Source organism: Phodopus roborovskii, unplaced genomic scaffold (genome assembly GCF_943737965.1).
Source record: "Phodopus roborovskii unplaced genomic scaffold, PHOROB, whole genome shotgun sequence".
NCBI classification, from domain to species: domain Eukaryota; kingdom Metazoa; phylum Chordata; class Mammalia; order Rodentia; family Cricetidae; genus Phodopus; species Phodopus roborovskii.
The window spans coordinates 2,563,588-2,582,374 of NW_026125640.1; positions in this window are offsets into that span (position 1 = coordinate 2,563,588).

Sequence of the window (18,787 nt, forward strand, 5' to 3'; positions counted from 1 at the left end):
CGGGCCAGTGGTTCAGTGACAACCCATGCCTAGAGCTCAGGAGCCACATCTCACAGGCCTCACCCACCAGCCCAAGACCCACAGGGAGGGCCCATCACTGTCCTATGAGCATCAGAGGACCACCCCCTCCTGCCTCAAATGTGCCACCCACCGCCACTGCCCTGCCTGTTCCTGTGGGTCAGCAGTCTGCAAGGCTGGCTGCGGTTTGGAAAGTTAGTGGAGCTGTGAGGTACCCCAGCCAGCGTTTGTTTTTCTACGGTGTAGCCCGAGGCGAGCTGGCTGCCTTTTGTTTTGTGCAGAGGTGGAAATGAAAATTGTCTGTAACAGAGTGAATGCTCTTTCCAGGTGCTCTAGCAACTGCCGCTGGCTGCCTGTGAGCTTGACTGCCCCTTACCTGGACTGAGCCATCTTACCTCAGTGTTTCCCCATTGGATGAATGAGTTGGAAAGGAGGAGGAAGGCTGGTGGGGGTTGGTAGTCCACATCAAGACTTATCTCCCTGTGCTGTAGAGTGTCCTGACAAAGCCCTACTGTACCACTGAGGAGAAATCACATTCAGCAAGAGCTCTCTCTCTCTCTCTCTCTCTCTCTCTCTCTCTCTCTCTCTCTCTCTCTCTCACACACACACACACACACACAAACACACACACACTTGCGCACTACACACACTGCATACACATACCTCCATAGAATCATAGCTCATGGAAATCCAAGATCAGAGCTCTATGTTCTCTGGGCCAAGGAAAGTCATGACCATGGGACATCCAAATGTGTGTTCTTATCTCTGGGTTCCCCCATAGCCTCTGTTCCCACAGTCACAAAGCTCGGCCTTGTGTATACTTAGAAATGTCTTAAGTGATGGCTGGAAAAACCAGCTGTTTGTTCCAATGGCACTGCCCTTCTCTGATTCATATGGAATTAGCCTTCCAGATGCCTCCTGGGAATAGAAGTAACAGGAAGGCCCTGGGATTGCAAGATTCACCCTTGAGAATGAAAGAACCAGGGTCAAGACAAAATGAACTCCGGTAACAAAATAAGAGACGAGGGGAGGACAAGGAGGCACTATTTAGGTTCAGAGACAGTGCACAGAAGGAGTAGAGGTGGAGGCTTGGGGGGTGTGCTGAGGCTAGATTCTGAATGAAAGAGATCCGCTGGCACACAGGCGAATGAACAGCCTGGCTATGTGAGCAGAGGAAACTGCACACCGAAAACAGGTCTGCTTGTTTCATTTGGAGAACTGTTGAGCCACTCAGCATCTACCCATCACCTACTATACATGGCTACTTATGGACAAGGTATCATGGCCAGAGCTACAGGGAACCTGTGGCTAGTTAGGCAGAACAAAGGACTAGAACAAAATGGCATGTAATCTAAATGTCGGTGCCCCCTCCAAAAAAAAAAAAAAACAGACCCTGAAATAAGGGTCTGAGTACTACTTGGGATATTTCTCTTTGTTTTGTTTTTTTGTTTGTTTTTGTTTTTGTTTTGTGGTGCTGCAGATGGAATGTGAGACCTTGTATACGCTAGGCAATTGTTCTGTCGATCCGCTACACTGCCAGCCCTAGTGCAACTATTTACCTGGGCTACTGTTATGGGCAACTGGGGCTCAGGCCTACTCTGGAGCAAAGGGAGGGAGATGGGAGATGAATGCCCCAGCTCCCATCACTAATTGATGGAGGTATACTCCTAGATAACTTGATTCCCCTGGCACTATCTGCTTTTTGTAGACACAGAGAACTCAGGTAGTCAGAGACAGCCCCTAGGCACAGAGACACAGGTACTGGTAGCTGTGTGCATAGAGATGATAAACGCAAGGGGCTATAGGCAAGGCACCATGGCCTTTCCACTCGTGGCTGTGGAAGCACACACACAAAAAAAGGAATCTGCATCCTCAGTAAAGACGTCAGGACAGAGATGGGTCCCAGAGCACCTCTTGGATGACCTAGAGGGGCTTCTGAGGGGTTGAAGGTGAAGAACTGGTTCACTGTCTCAAATTGAAGGAATGACAGGTATAAAGATAGCTCAACAAGGGTTGTGTTGGGGGAGGCTGAAGGCCCTGCTTTGATTGATGAACAGTGGTGAGGACGAGTAGAAGAGAAATCCAGCCACATTATGACAGACTCAGATGCCAAGCTGCAACTTTATTCTTCATTCCACAAACAATGGGCAACCCCTGAAGTTGTTTGAGCAAAAATGGCATTCAGTTGGGCAGTAGAAACATGAACCCTGTCAAAAAAAAAAAAGGGGGGGGGACAACTTGGAAGTAGGGAGCCTAGATTTAAAAAAAAAAAAATCCCCAGTGAATGTTTGTTAGCCATCGTGGAGATTATTTTAGCAGGCAGGAAGATGAAGGGGGCTCCCTGTAGCTCTGGCCCCAAGGGAAAGAAAGGCCCCTGAAAAGCATTGTGTGGGAGCTGCTGAAAGGGTGACCAGTACGTCAGCTGCTTGGCCTGATTGTTCCCTCTGGCAAAGATTCGGGCCCACTCATTTCTCTCCTATTTGCTTTCCTCCCAAACCGCTTTTGGCCTCTGGTTTCCGAAAGCTTTGCTCAGTGCGTTTAAACAGCATTTCACAGCATGGCCGAGCAATAACAAATGGCGCCTGGTGGCTCGCCTGCTGGTGGCTTAAAAAACAATTGATGACTTTTAATCAGCTGAATGAGCATGGGACAAATGACAGCATGGCCTGAATGCGGCCCAGACGTCATCGGCTGACATCAGTGGGGAGGAGGGAAGTGCCCTTCTGGCAAGCTTGGGAACAAACAAGAGCAGCCTCAGCTCGTGCTCTCTCTCTCTCTCTCTCTCTCTCTCTCTCTCTCTCTCTCTCTCTCTCTCTCAGCTCAGAGCTCCAGGAGGCAGCTCCAAAGCCATTGCCTTCACTTTGGTGGGAGATGAACTAACTGTTGGAGAAGCAGCAAGTATAAACCTCTGTGAACAACACCCACCTGCACATCCTGTCATGAAATGTCAGCCAGCAGCTGCGGGAGCCCAGCTATCACCTGGTTACTGTGGGCAAGTCAGTTCCCCTACAGGCCTAGGTTTCCCCCCTTTAGATAATGGAGTGCTTAGCCAGGTGTGCCGCCTCACACCTATAATTCTAGCATTTGAGAGGCCAGGGCAGGAAGGTGGCTGTGAGTTTGAGGCCAGCCTGTACTACAAAGGGAAAACCAGGCTAGCTTAGATTACATAGCATGATCTCTGTCTCAAGGAAAATAAAGAAAATGGAGTTGTTTAAAATAAATAAATAAATAAATAAACAAACAAACAAATAAATAAATAAATAAACTACACTTGCTTCTTCTGGGAAGCAGCCTCCATGAGACTAGCTAGCTTTAAGGTAGGATGACTCTCTAGAGGACTAAGCTTTGTATCTTCAGCCCCTCCCACTACCATCAACATCCCCTGCCTCCTGCAGCCACATACCCCAGGAATACTCAGGCAAGCCCTTCTGATAAAGGAGGAGCACAAAGTCAAAGCAAGCCAGAAATGGCAGGCAGGAAAATAAAGGCAACCGCTGTGGGAGTATAGCTCAGTGGTAGAGTGCTTGACCAGCATGCATGAGGTCTTAGGTTCAATCCCCAGTAGCAGGGGATGGGGAAGAAAGAAAAAAAAAGCAGCTACATTGTGCTTAATATGCAGGCGGGGCTCACGCTGGCCGTTTATGTGCATTATCTCATTATCTCCGACTCCTCACATGTGGATAAAGAAACGACTCAGGAGGGTTTAGGAATATGCTCACAGTGCAGTGCTGTGCTGCTGAGGGGGTGGCTCATTGCATGCAAAGTGCCTGTTCTTCCTCACTTCCAGATCAAACCGTGGGCACAGGAGCAGCCTAGGGAAGAGGCTGGGGCAAAGGAGGCCCATCTCCAGAACATATCTGTTGTTAAGAAGTGCCAGAAATCTGACTGGGTGGCTGGAAATGATCCTTCCCAGTCATCATAGAACTTCCCCTCATGAAATCTCCCTGATCAGCAATATGGGGCTGTGAAGAATCTTCCCCTCCCCCCACCTTTTCTTGCTTTACATCTTGGGTGTGACCCACAGAACAGGACATTTCCCCTCAATATGCACACACACACACACACACACACACACACACACAGGCTCTTTTTACTCCTGAGAATTGCACCACCCCCACCCCCTCACCATCACCCCCCTCCCCAATTCTGTTGTGTAGCCCAGGAAAGAGCTCCTGAGACGCTGGAACTTAGCTGCTGGTCTTCTCCTGAACACCTGTGAAGGAGGCAGGCAACAGGAAGGGCAGAGTGAAGCTTGAAACTACCTCACAGTTGTTGGTAAAGGCTACAGTTGAGCCTATGAAATGTTCTGAAGATTCAGAGATGTCAAGAATTTAAGTGACAGTATGAGTTCCTTTGCATGCCCATATACACCAGTCCAGAATGAATTGCTTTCCCCAAGTTGGGAGGGCATGGAAATCGAACTGCCATCATCTATGGGCAATTCCAAGCGGGAAGTAGGATACTCTTCCTCCCAAAGGGGGGTGATCTAAGGGAGATAACATTGTGTCCGCGCCCTCTCTAACAAGATTCCTACTCATTCTTCCAGTGGCAACTGGAGCCTAACCCATCCTTCTGGGACTCCTAGTGAAGAATGAACACCATGGATCACCATTGTTTCTGTGTGGGGAGGTGACCGTGCTTCAGAAACACGGGTTAGCTCCTTCCTGTCTCTGGGCAGTCAGGAGTAGACAGAGACCCTCTTTCCCACCTCATCCCCAGCCTGTTCCCAGAGTATACTGATGTTTCCCCTCAACAGCTGAGTGGATGGATGTTGCCTGGGAGGTGCCAGCAGGCTGATGGGAAAGTTCCAGCAGGCTCGTGGGAATGTTGAAGCTCCCATAATATCCTGTCGATGCCTCAAAGTGTCTATGACATGCAAGCACAGAAAAGGCTGGCTTCTACAGCCAACCTGGCAACCTCTCTTGAGCTCAGGCCAAGAAAGTCCCAACCTTGTTCCCTTCCCTGTCCATTGTATGGCCACATGTCCATTTCCTAGCTAAGAGGACCAACTGCACTTAGAGCCCTCTGTGCCAGGGAAAGCCCAATGCCATTGCCAACCACACTACATGGCCGTTCTTCTGAAGGAAATTACTATTGATCCCACGGCTCTCCTCCCCGTGCTGTTTGCCGGGGACAGCCAAGGATTCCCGTGCCAGCTGGGCTCCCACACGGCTCAACTGTTCCTGTACCAGATGGCCAGACCAACACCCTCTGGCTGCTGCACGCTCCCTGGGAGAGGAGGCTCTGACGTCTCTCAGCCTGGCTTTTCAAGCTCGAGGACAAGGACGATGGGTCAGGAATAACAGGGCCAATCAGGTTATGCTAAATTCTCTGCATTTCCAAACCACCTCCATCAATAATCAATGTAAGCAACAAGGCAAGAAAACTTGTTCCATAGCCTTCATGTTTGTTGGTCTTTGAACAAGGATAGGTTGACGGCCTTCTTGGTTTGGGAAATGCAAAGAGATAAAACCCAGTCCCTACCCTAAACAAGTTGTAATCTCCTGGATACAGGTTGGGTGACTGCATCTTTATTGACCAAAACAAGGGCGCTTCTGAGACTGTGAAGTGGGTGATCCAGGGTAATGAGCTAAAGCAGAGTTTGTTCCAGGCAAACCAAGATGTTTGGTCTCCCCAGTAGTCATGGCATGACCAAAGTGGGGGGAGTTGGGACTGAGGGGGTGGGGTATGGTACTGTTAGGTGGTGCCACAAGGTGGCGCAGTTGAAATGCCAGCTTTTTTTTGTTTTTGGTTTTTTTGTTTGTTTGTTTTTGTTTTTGTTTTCTACCTTGATGAAACTAGATTTTTCTTTCCATAACCATCCAGCCAATAGAACCCTTCCACGGTGTGCTGGAGACAGAGAAGGTAAAGAAGAGCCAATCATTAATTTTTTAGAAAATTTGCAAGCCAGTTGTAGAACATGCCATTAATAAAAATTAAAATAAATTAAATTAAAATAATTAAAACTGGAAATGGGATAAATCATATTAAAAACAAATTCTCCACGTTCACATCTTCCTATCTTGCCACAGTCTACTATTCCCTCTGCCACGGAGCCTCTCTAGTCTAGACTGTGCGGTGAAAATACTATGCAATGATGTGCAGACTGGTCCATGCTCCCCGGTCAGCGCCACACTGTCAGCACATCTCGTGGGAAGCTGCAGGCTAACTGTGGTGGGAATATTTACTTCAAGGCGATCAGCAGATGCTACAAATCAGGGCTTGGGTGGGGGCAGGGAGCCAGTTGTTAAGCATTTACCATCCCATCACTGGAACCATCATTTAAGTTCCATAATTTATGTGGCTGACTTCATATGCCATGAACGGGTCTCTCGGATTCTCAGAAATTACAGCGTTCCCTTGCCTACACCCAAACTCAGGAAGTTGAGAGAGGTGAGGGTCTGTTTCTCCCATAAGTGTCTCTGACTATTCTGAAAAAGGGCAGTCTACATAGATAAGCCAGTTAATGCTCAGAGACATGGCAAGCCTGAGCAAGAGGGAGTCCAAGGAAGGCTCCAGGGTGGGGAGAAGATGGACGCTTATCCCCACCCTCTAATCCTTACATGGTCATAACCAAATGAACCAATAAGAAACTCAAGGTAGACTCTCACCAGTGATGGGCGACATCATCTGGCTAGGGCTACCACTCCTGCTGGGGGCAGGGGAAATCAGGAATGGATGGCTTATGACAAGAGGGTCAGTTGAAGAGCTTGAAGGAGGTATGATTTATAGAGGTGTTGGTGGGCAGATAAAGAAATCACAAGGGATAGGGAACATTCCCTGGGATAAATGGAAACTTCAAGGGACCAAAACAGCAAGCCCACCTGGAGAGAGCTCTAGGTGAGGGCTGAGGTGGCCAGAGTCACAGCCACTGGCAAACTTGCAGCCCAGATGGGTTAACAAATGCTCCAGTATCTAACTCCTGCAAGCCTGATGGACCGTTGGTGCCTCCCATTGGCCAAACCCAACACGAAGTCAATGGCCAAGGCAGTGTGATCCAATCAAGGATCAGCCTCCTCCACCCAGAACAGGGCACAAAAAGTAGCTGGGATGAGGGAAGGCCTAACAGATTTGCCCAGCCAGCATAGTTCTGCCCTCACAGTCATTAGACTCCAAGAGGACACGCCTGGGACCACTCACTTGTATGAGGCCTGGCCTGGGGTGGCAGAACAAACCACAGACTGGCTGTGAGCCCAGAAGCGGGCAGGCCATGCAGCCTGCCAATGCTGTATAGAAGAGTTCAAGGACCATGTCCAAACCCATCTAACCAGTGACTGTGCACATGGCTTTCCCCTGATGCTCATGGGCCCATGATGATGCCTGGGCACAGGTGAAGGTTTCACCTGAAAAGTAATTCACTCTAGGTTCTGGACCTGGCACGGTCCATTTACGAGATCACAACAGGGCCCTGCAAGTAAATTTGTACCTTCAACCTACTTCCCTTTAAAAAAAAAAAAAATGGCACCAGACCTGTATTAGTTTTAGGACCCTCAACTTGGATTTTAGCAGGCAGCTGTAACAAGGAACTGGACTGGTCTCTTCCCAGAGCTAAATCCCAAACCGGGTTCAGAAGAGGAAGTGAGGTCATATGGGGCTCTTATTTTCCCAGGAGCATTTCCCAAGGCCCCCACCCCTTATCAACACAGGGTTAATAGACACTGAAGTAGGCGTAGGCCTTTTGTGGCCCATCACCTCTGGAAAGCTGGGGGCCTCCGGAAGATTCCCAAAGAACATTAGCATAGTAAAGGCTGCAGATAAAGAAAGCGTTTGCCTTTGTTTACCGTGGGGGTTGCCCATACTTCCTGGAGCTTAAAGCTGAAAGCGAAAGGGGGAGTAGGCGTCTGATAAGAGGGTTTTAGGCTTGGGGCACAGCTCATGCAAAACTGCCCCCCCCCCAGTCTTGAGACCTGGGAGAAACTACCAGAAGCTGCTCGCTGCTGGCGGGAAGTGTGAGGAGGTGGGGCTGGAAGGGATGGGCTAGAGGAGAACTGAAGGGCAGGCCTTTGGTCCCCAGGGCCCTGGGCAGGGACACACTGGAGATGCACTGCAGCTTCCCAGCTTCAGAAGGCCTGGCTCACCATTCGCCTACATCTTTCCTATGGGAGCCGCTGGCTAGGAGTGGGTAGGGGTGGATGAGGGCAGCAAGGTGTGCAGGTTCCTCCCCAAACGCACCCCAGAACTGGTAGGACCCTGGTGGACAGAACCTCCTGGCAGCAGGCAATCCTGCTGGACTCTCAGAGGGGATGAAGGCTTCAACAGACACCAAGGACGCTTTGTAGATACCGCCATCCTCTAGCCTCCTCCCCCCCCCCCAAAAAAAAACTATCCCCAAACTCTCGCTTCCAGCCTGCTGCCCAGCCTGGAACCTATAAAGTTTGGTGGGTGGGTGCATCAATTAGGCTCAGAAATAGCTCTTCAGTCCCATGAGCCTTCAGATCAGCTAGTACACATTTGAAAAAAAAAAAAAGTGTCCTCTTTTCAAATAGATTTGGATGGACAGGGCATCAGACTCCAGTGATATACCCCTTCCCCTCCCTACTACTCTCCCACTAACTCAGGGCCTGTCTTCTCTCCCCGGGGATTGGGATCTATGATTGCATCTCCCTGGGTAGGGAGGAAGCTGACCAGGCTTCTCTTTCTAGGCTGGAATAACCACCCTCCCCATGTCAAAGATGACACATTCTCCTAGCTAGTGACCTCTGCCCCTTCCCCTTCAAGAAACAGCCCTCCACTTCATCTGTCTTTGGGCAGATGACTGCCTTTCCTGGAGCAGGCGGGGCTCTAACAGCGCCTTTGTTTTCCAGTTATGCCTTTTCTGCTCCGTTTGCCTTCTTTGGATCTGACTTTACGTTGACCAGTCCTGATCGACCACCCTGCCCCATGCATCTTTCTGAGTCAATCTGGGGAGTCTGTACTGATTTGTAGGACTTGCTCAAAGCATTTGTATGGGAAGAATTATGAGTCCCAGAGTTGAGGTCTGGCCTCTATTCGAACTTTGCCAAGCAACCAGACTAGTGTAGTGAGCAGAGTCAGTCTTCTGAATCACAGAGACCCTGGGAAGAGATGGGTCTTGATATACCTAGGAATACCCTAAAGAGTAAAAACAAGCCATAGACAGCATTACTGACAAAGTGTGGCAGCTAGTCATCTAATCTAAAGGGCTGTAGGAGAGCATCTAGTACCTAGAACTTTCTGGAATGGAGCAAAGGAGTGATCCACTTTACTTTTTTGAATACTCCTGTACATACGAGGGCCAACTATAAATGGAGAGGAACATGTTAACGTTGGTCCTTGTAACAGTTCAGATCCCCTAGGAATAATCCCCAAAATGGAATTAAAAGGGTAAGAAGTGTGTTGGTAGAAAATGGCTACAAAGAACAGAGGGAGAAGGTGTGGATGAAAAGACCGTGTGCTGGCTAGAATCATCTGAGAAGAGGGAACTTCAGTTGAGAAAATGCCCTCATTAGAAAATGCCCTCATTAGAAAATGCCCTCATTAGATTGGCCTATAGACCATCCTGTGTGTGTGTGTGTGTGTGTGTGTGTGTGTGTGTGTGTGTGTGTTTCTTGATTGATGATTGATATGGAAGCCAGCTTGCTGTAGAGAGTGCCATCCCTGGGGAGGAGGTCCTGATGAAAGTAAGCTGAGCAAGCCATAAGAAGCAAACCAGTAAGCAGTGTTCCTTTGTGGCCTCTGCATCAGTTCCTGCCTTCAGGTTCCTGTCTTGCATTCCCACCCTGATTTCAAAGAAAATCCAAGCTGCTTTGGGTTATGGTGTTTTATCACAGCTTTTGATGGTAAGAAGTCTCTGGTTGTCTCGGGGAGGAACACTAGCTCCAATCTTGGTCTCAGGACCTCAACCAAGTTTCCCCTGCTTTATTTTCTTAGAATGAAATGAAGAGAATGAGCCTACCACCTCATCTACCCATTTGTCCTCTCTCAGGCCTGCTTAACACATTAGATTCTGGATTATTTTACAACTGGCTATTTTAAAATCATAGTCATTTTTTTGAGCATTTCCAAGTTGGGTACCAGAGTACTAGAGTCCCTTTCTGTTTGCAAGTAGAAAAGAGACAGGAGACTGGACCAAGACCATCTGATTATTGACAAAAATGTACTGAGTGTACCCTGTCCATACAGATAACTGCTATGTGTCCACAGGAGGCATTGGGTCTCCTGAGGAGTAGAAGAGCTTGATCAGGAAAGTTGTGCTACTACCACCACCCTGCCTACCCACACTCCCTAATTCTCGGAGAAACAGGTACATCCCAGATCAATAACACTTGGTCCTGAATACCAGAGAAATGAAGAGGTCCAGGACAAGCTCCATAAGAACAAAGCATATAATTCCAGTGACTCCCCCCACCCCCAAAACACTTCTGTGCCACCAACTCTTGCCCGTGAATGCATATACACACAGCCATTTGGGGCATCGTTAATTTATCTTTGTAGAAGCCTTACAAATATTAAAGCATTTTCTCATTGTTTTAATCACAACAACTGCTTTGGGATAGCCTTGTTCTTCCTGATAATGAAGCTAGACTCAGCCATCAGACCTGCAAGAGGTCAAATAGCTGGTAGGTGGTTCTTAACCTTTGGGGCTGCCTTAGATCCTGTAAGAATCCCCCCTTTGGATTACCTACTCAAAATTATGTTGGCACTTCCAGGGGTTACACATCCCTACTCCAAGCTCTTGCACAGCTCCAACACACACACACACACACACACACACACACACACACACACACACACACTACTGATGAGAGGTCCAACACGTTTGAAACTTAGAGAAATCTGTGGGATATCATAGCAGGACTGAGAAGTCTCCTAGACCACAATAGGCACAAAAGGGGTTAAAGGGGTGTAAGGGTTTGTTTTCCACCTCTGAGAACTCTGTTATGGGCCATTAAGAACATGCACAAGGCCCAGTGAGCATTCCATTCCATAGGCCTGCCTCCAACACAGAGCCAACCTCTCCACAAGCAAAGTTCTATATGTGAAGACCATCCCTGCCGCTGCCCAGAAAGGGCGGATGGAAAACTGCCCCAGATAAGGCACTTGCTACTGAAAAAAAAAAGCCCTGCTGAGGGGCTGCTAGGGAGGGGGAGTTTTTCGGAGGAGCAGTTGTTTTGGGTACTTTTGGAGGGCGAACATTCCCCCTCGGGGTGCAGCATCTTGCCTGGTAAAAGGGACTGTTCTGAGGAGCTGGGTCTTCGAGTCCCTGAGGTTCTGAGATGCCCAACATACACAATCCACCAGGGCCTTCGGGCACCCTGGTCCTGGTGCACCAACCTAGGTGGTACCTGTCGCCATGCAGGTGAGGGAAAAGGCCTGAGGAAAACACCATTACTGATAAGTAACAGCTCCTTTCAGGTTTAATGACACGTTGCATCCATCCTAAAGCTCTCAAAGGGGGGGGGCATCTCGAGGGACAGCGCCTCTCGCCTGTAAATAGGAAAGACAGGGTAGTGCGCGCGGGGGTGGGGGCAGCACTGCGCGGGGGTGTAAATTAACCGGGGGCAGCAGAGTAAATACATTACACACGGTATTTATTATGCGCCCGGCCCTCGGAGGGGTTCTCCGACTCCCAGACTTGGCAAATCTTGTCCCGGACGCCTCAGGCCTGGCCACAGAGACCGGTGGTTGAGGAACTGGGAACGGCAGAGGACCCGGGCGGGAAGGGGTGAAAGCTTCTAGTCTTATGGCGATCGGTAACCCCTTCCCCTGACTGTAGCAGGGAAAAAGGCTTGGGCTCTGGTGTCGGGTCCCCGAGAGCCGCTGGGACTCCGGACAGGCCGGGGGGGGGGGAGGGCTGCGGGGTGGGAACGGGCGACGCGCTGGGCCCCTTAGCATTCCGCCGACGCGCCCGCCATCGCCGCGTGCGCCCCCGCGCCCCGCTGTAATTACCCCGATTACCAAATGAATCTGGCGCTTTTGTGCTCGCCAGGCGGTGGGTGCGGGGAGGCAGTTCTAATAGTTGTCATTAGGGCCGCGGGAGGCGGGGCGCCGGGGGCGGGGGGTGGGGAGCGCGGGCGGGGGAGGCCGCCGCTCCCTCGCTGGCTCGTTCGCTTGCGGGCGGTCCCGGGCGGCGCGCAGGCCGCTGCTGGCTGCTGAGTAATGATTTTTTTTCTAATTGGAGGCGAACAGCGGCCCTAATGGATGGAGCAGCTCTCGGCGCGCTCGCTGCACCCGCCCCTCGATCGATAGGGCTTGCTAACACCGCGGGGCCAAGCTGCCCGGCCCTTTGTGGTCCGAGATGCTGCAGGGGGCCCCAGTCTCCCTCCCCCTCACCTTGTGCCGCCTCGGCCTCGCTCCTGGCCTCCCTACTACCTCCTGAACGCCCCTACCCATCACCCACCATCTCTGAATATACCAGTCTCTTGCCCCTTCCAGGACCCCAGAGTCCTCACTCCCCTCTCCAGGCACTCTTCTGCCCTTCTTCAATCATCACCTCCTTCTCCCCCACCTTCCTGAACACTCCATCCCCTCCTGCTCTCCTACATGTCTGCCAGTTTAGCAGTCAAAGAGGACTAGAGGGGACTATAGCCCCAGACCTATAGGAAAGTGAAAACCAGGCTGCTGCTGCTGCTGCGTCTGATGGCTTGAGCAGACTGCTCCAGGAAGGGTTCTCTGAGTCCAATTACACCCCTAAGTTCTTTCCTTCCTGGGCCCTCTTGGGCTCAAACCCACTCTAACTCCGACCATTCGGCTTTCTGAAGGACAGACTATGCGCAGGGGTAGTGTGGACACAGTTCTGTTAGAAGCCCCAGTGGTGTGGGAAACTGAATTGGCTGGACAGATCCTTGGAGGTGAAGGGTCAGACATGCTTGTAGTTTTACAGGTCCTGTTCCCATACTGTCCCTATCAAGCTGGTGACCTTGGCCAAGGACTCAGCGTGGGAATCAGACCTTTTCCCCTATACCCAGCAGATGCCCATCCAGTACCACAAGCTGGACCCTTGGGAAACAGTTTCAATAGCCAAGCCTTCTCGCTCCTCCGTGCAGGTTACAAACCTTTCCACCTTCTCGCTCCTCTGTGCAGGTTACAAACCTTTACAACCTGGCTCCTGGACAAGCAACCCACACACTGCTTCCTTCTCTACCCTCCACCATTTATTCACTGATACACTCATTCATTCACACCAGTTATTATTTCCTGGCACAACAAGCCCTTGCTTATTTGTGTATTGCCAGTCTTCCCCCACTAGCACACCGTCTCTGTAACGTATAGGATTTTTATCCATCTTCTACCCTCACCATCTAGAGCAGCCTGGAACACAGGTGCTCAATGAAGTGTTAACTGCATTAACAAACTGAAGGAATTGGGACTGATGCAACTTCTTCCTTTCCTTCCCAGTAGCGTGCTGTTTTTTCCAAAATGTGGTCATAGCAGTATTTCTTCTGCTCTCTGCTTCACCAGAACCTCGCCACTGTGCACTGCATGGAGAAGTCTCTTTCACCTCCACTTGAACTTGAGTAGCTCAGTCTGCTTGGAAAGCAGAGAGCAGCTTTGGCAAGTTCACTGAAGTTGGAACTGTAAAACTCATACAATTGAGTCACTGGTGAGGGATCACAATGTGGTCAGCCGTCAACCCCACAGCACCAGACACAATGGCTTTCAACAAGAACTCCATAAGAAGGACTTTCAGAGGGACTGTATCAGCCATAGAGACCCATTCCTCAGACCATCCAGAGTTTCTCATGAGAAAGGCAAGTAGCCGACAACTTCCAGCTATGGAGCCTAAAAGCGAAGGCACCCACCATGCTCAGGTACTGAATGTGGCTCTTTGTGGCTAGCCATTTCTTCACTGAGAAAGCTCCTGAATGAAGAAACCTGGCGTTTGCAGCCCAGAGACCTAGGACACACAAGGACCACTGAGGTAAACAGCGCTAATGGCTGCTTCCGGAGACAAGGCAAGCTGAGGGGAGACAAACCTACTACCTCTTCTACAACAGCAGGCAGTTACCCCACACATGCCCATGCAAAAGGTTCAGTCTTGGCCCTGTTGGGCAGACGGTGCCATAGTTGGCAGTGAGCCCTCCACTCTGCTGAGGCCCATTACCCTCAGATTGCCTTCCTTACCTACTGCCACCCCCTCCTCACCTTTGCCCCATGAACCCAAGACCTTCTCCTTTTTTCTTCATTTCTTTTTTCTTTCTCAGTTAGCGGGGGAGGGGGGTGTCTAAGGAAAAGGAAAAGCAGAGAAGTCCAGGAATTTCTGTGAATTTGACCTGAGGACTCTAAAAACTCATCCGAGGTGGGGCTGACCCCCAATGCCTTAGGTGGACACCTCAACCATGCAGGTGGCCTTTCCTCATACCCATGGCTTATTAGGGTTCTAGGTCTAGGTCAAGAAAGTGCCAAGGAAAAGACAGGGAGTCGCTGCTTTGAAACTTAGCAGTGCAGCTCCCCTCTGAGGCCCTTCATGCTGTAGGAGCCAGTGAGGAGTGAGCGAGCAAGCTAGAGAGGGGGTGAGCTGCTGCTACGCAGAGCTAGAGCTATGCCTGACAAGTGACACTTTGACGAGAGACACAGGATGACGAGTCTCTGGGGAAGCTGTGGAGTCTGGTTCCTGCAGACAGTGTTTCCCCTGAGGCAGTCTCCGTGCCTGAGAGTGCTCTGTGTGTGTGTGTGTGTGTGTGTGTGTGTGTGTGTGTGTGTGTGTGGTGTGTATGCATGAGCATGCAGCTGGCTTCTCGGAGTAAGATTCTCTGAGCTCTACAGCAAGCTTGACAGAGGATTCCTGGGACATGGGCTGTGTCTTTGGACATCAAGAGCAGGCATGGCATACCAGCCACTTGCCCCTGAAGTCAAGAGGTCCTTCATGGAATTTCTCTGCCCTCCCCTCTTGATCCACAGGATGCTAAAGAGGGAAGAACCACCTCCAGGCTGGCGCCTTGTTTGTCTCAGCCCTAAGCCGTGGATAACACCTAGGCCAGATAGAATACAACAACCAAGTACAGTCTTCTTTTCAAAGGGCTTACAGTCTCGACCCTGAAGGCTATAAAAGAGTCTTCATCCCGAAGGAGTGAATGTGAAGGAGAACAATCAAACAAGCACAGGGTGGGGCTGTGTGTCAGCCATGTGCTCTCCTAGGTCCCCTGCTAGAAACTACCAAGCAGCCTCCATCTTTCCCTTCATGCTCTGAGGTGGAGTCCACCAAGGTGATACAATTCCCCTCTGTGCTACTTTTCTAGTCACTGTGACAAATATGTGAAAGAAACGACTTGGCTTGTGATTTCCCTTCTCTGCTTCATGTATTTAGGTCCAGCATGAAGGAGGAGGTAAGGCAGAGGTCCTGGTGGCTGGAGCATTAAGCAGACCCTCTTTTCTTGTGTTGGGCCAGGAAGCAAAGAGCCTGGTACCTCACGCACGGCTTGGGCAGCAGGTGCTAGCTACTGACAACTGTGTTGCTGTTGTCATCTGCTTGGCTTCTCTTTTTGGTAGGATAGTCAAGTGTTCCTACATTCTATGTCACAGAGCCAAGGTCCCGAATTCAGAAGTCCCATGGCAACACCTCCATTGTGTCCTTATTGGTCAAGTCAAACCCCAAGGACAATCTAGGCTCCAAGAGAGGAGAGATGATGCTTCTTCTCCTCCTCTTCCTCCTCTTCTTCTTTCTAACATACATGAGTGTTTTGCTTGCATGAATGTATGTGCACCACGTGGATGCCTGGTGGCCTTGGAGGTCAGAAAAGGGTGTCAGATCCCCTCTGAAACTAGAGTTGTAGATGGTTATGAGCCACCATGAAAGTGCTGAGAGCCAAATCCTTGTCCTCTGCAGAAGCAGTAAGTGCTCTCCACCTCTGAGCCATTGCTCTAGCCTCACTGGCTCCTTGAAGGGAGGAAGCCATGTATGTAAAGTCCTGTGAGAAACTGTCTACTGCCATCTTTCAGACAGCCTGACGGAAGCAATCACTAGTTGTGAAGCTACATGTGTTGAGGAGGCACAGGCCACAGCCCTGCAGAAGCTCCTACAGGCCCAGAGTTCTTTCTTCCCAGTCATTCCTCACCATTCAGCCTGGCTTGGGACACTCAGAGCTTGCCATAAAGCCTTCAGTGTGGGGAAATAGAATGTGGAGACATTTCAACAGAGGCCTGGGAAGGCGGGTTGAGGCCAGAGAAAGCTCAAACTTCTGGCGCAGCCCCCAAATTGAATAGGATAGAGGTGAGGTGAGGCAAGGGGGCTTTTCAACAGATGGTACTGACAGCCTCCTTGTATTTAAAGGCCCATAGGGAAGAACTTCCTAGTTGTAACAATTCCAGAAAATCTGTTGCATGGCAGAAGCAAGTGTTCTTCAAAAACTCTGAAAACTTGCAGTACTTAGTTATCAGTCAACCATTTGAGCTCTGAGGCATCCCTCATGTTGTCTCAAGTTCTCATTTAGCTCTGGCCACACTGATGCTCCTCCCTCTGGTAATCTTTATTTTCTTCTCTCTATTCCACTGTATTTCAAGTCATTTTCCACATCAAGCCTTTTGTAAGAAAGGATAACATAGGTTAATTAACAGAACCTCCTAAGGAAGATGCTCACTGCAGTATCCTTCAGGTTAACCAAAACTTGAGAGCCAAGTGCAATGGTACTTGTCATCACAGTACTTAGGAGGCTGAGGCAGGGGAATTGGGGTTTTAGATCAGCCTAGCCTGTGTTGGAAGAAACTGTCTCAAAAAATAATAAACAAGAGAAAGGCATGGGGAAGGGGACAGCAGTGAAACAATTCAGCTGGCAAAGATGCTGCCAAGCCTGAAGACCTGAGTTCAACCCCCAGAACCCGCTCCAGTAGAAGAAGGGATTCCTGCAAGTTGTCCTCTGACATCTTCATGTACTCTGTGGCAGGGGCAATACCACACATACCCAACTTACACACATTCATAATAAGTAAGTAGATAAATAAATAGATAGATAGATAAATAGAAGGAAAAGTCAAGAATAGCATCCATGTCCAGCAATATGGACACTGTTGGATTCTAATGACATCATAGGGTAGAAAACTTCACAGCCACTTTCAATGAGGTTTCTAATGATAAAAGAATGGCTGAGAGTAGAACATCAAGTGAGAAAACCAAGAAGACACAAAGATATTGATGGGTTCAGTCCCAGGGACGATATATGGAAGTTTGGTCAGAAGAGCGAGAACTTCTTGAGCATGAACAGCAACACTGATGCTCTCAATCAACTCATTAGCTATCACCAAAAGGTAGATGCCATTTCATATCCCCATTTTCTGTTTCATTTTGTTTTTGAGATAGAGTTGCACTATGTATCCCTGGCTGACCTGGAACTGGAAATGTAGACCACCCTAGCCTTGAACTCAGACCTCTGCCTGCCAAATTTGGGGATCAAAGGCATACCCCACCATCCCAGGCTTCAAAGCCCCACTCTAAAGTTGAAAAAAGTGGAGGCCTGCAGAAGGCAACTAACCTCTCTAAAATGACATTACTGGTGTTGCAGGGCACAAGTTTGAATCCAGAAAATGGGTTTTCTGTCTGACCTTCTAAATTGCTAGAATGTGTACACTTTTATTACAATCTCAAAAGAGATGTGTTAAAAGTGTTAACCACAGTTACCTCTATTGAAGGAAGGATAGTGGGCAAGTGCCATTGTCATCATTAGTTTCCTATGTATTCCCAACGTTATATAATGCAATATTATTTCCTTTGATCACTGGGGTACAGGAGGCCATCACTATTTTACAGTAAGAATGCAAACAAATGAAGTCCCTAATCAGCAAAACTTCACCCAGTGGAGCCAGGCATGGTGGCACATGCCTGTAACCCCAGCACTCAGGAATCAGAGGTAGGAGAGGGGTTGATTTGGGGTGAACCTGGACTACATAACAAGTCACTATCTCAAAAACAAAAACAAAACAAACAAAAAACCCCACTGCACTAGTGGGCTGGGGATGTTGCTCAGTTGGTAGAGTACTTGGGTAGTACTCTGGCTTTGATGGCAAGCACCACATAAACTATGGGGTGTGGTGGCATCTTCCTGTAATCCTTGTACTGAGGAACTGGAAACAGAAGGATCAGGAGTTCAAGATCATTCTTGACTAAACAGTGAGTTTAGAAGCAGCCTGGTGATACAAAAGAAGCTGTCTCAATAGCAAAACAGAATAAAGTAAAATAAATTTCATCCACTGGCCTTAAGTTTGGAAAGCTTCCCTTTCTTCCTGAACTGTCCTTGCCCTGGCTCCTGCCAGGGTCCCCTCTTGGCTCTCCTCCTGAGGAAGCAGTCCCTGCTGGCTCACTGTTTCTTGGCAGCCTGTCGCTGTCAGTATTTGACCAGACCTCACAGGTCCCAAATGACTGCTGTGAGGCAGCTGCTTCCCCTACACAGAGCTGCCCCTCCCAACCACACAGAGCCCGGCTTTCAATGTCCCAGCATCTGGCATCCATGTGTGTCTTCTCCCCAGCTAAATCATCGGGTGCTCTCAGCTCAAACGTGACTTCCACACATCTTGCCAGCACCCACATCACCTGCGGCACCCGTGGTCTCCACAGCCTCTCAGAACACATTTACCCATTAGCAGTGGACACATGGAAGCCTAAACAGAGCAGATATGCAAGAGGAGACTGTATGCCAGATCTCCAGGTCCACCTTGGTAGGGAGGGGTATAACAAACACAGGAGAGGTTCAGACGGGAGGAAGCAGATTGACGATGCTGGAAAAAAAGGCAAAAATCAACATCAGAAATCCACTGGAGAGGCAGAGTGAGGAAACTAGATCCTTACAGCAAGGAAGACATCCTCAGTCTTTGTGACATTCAG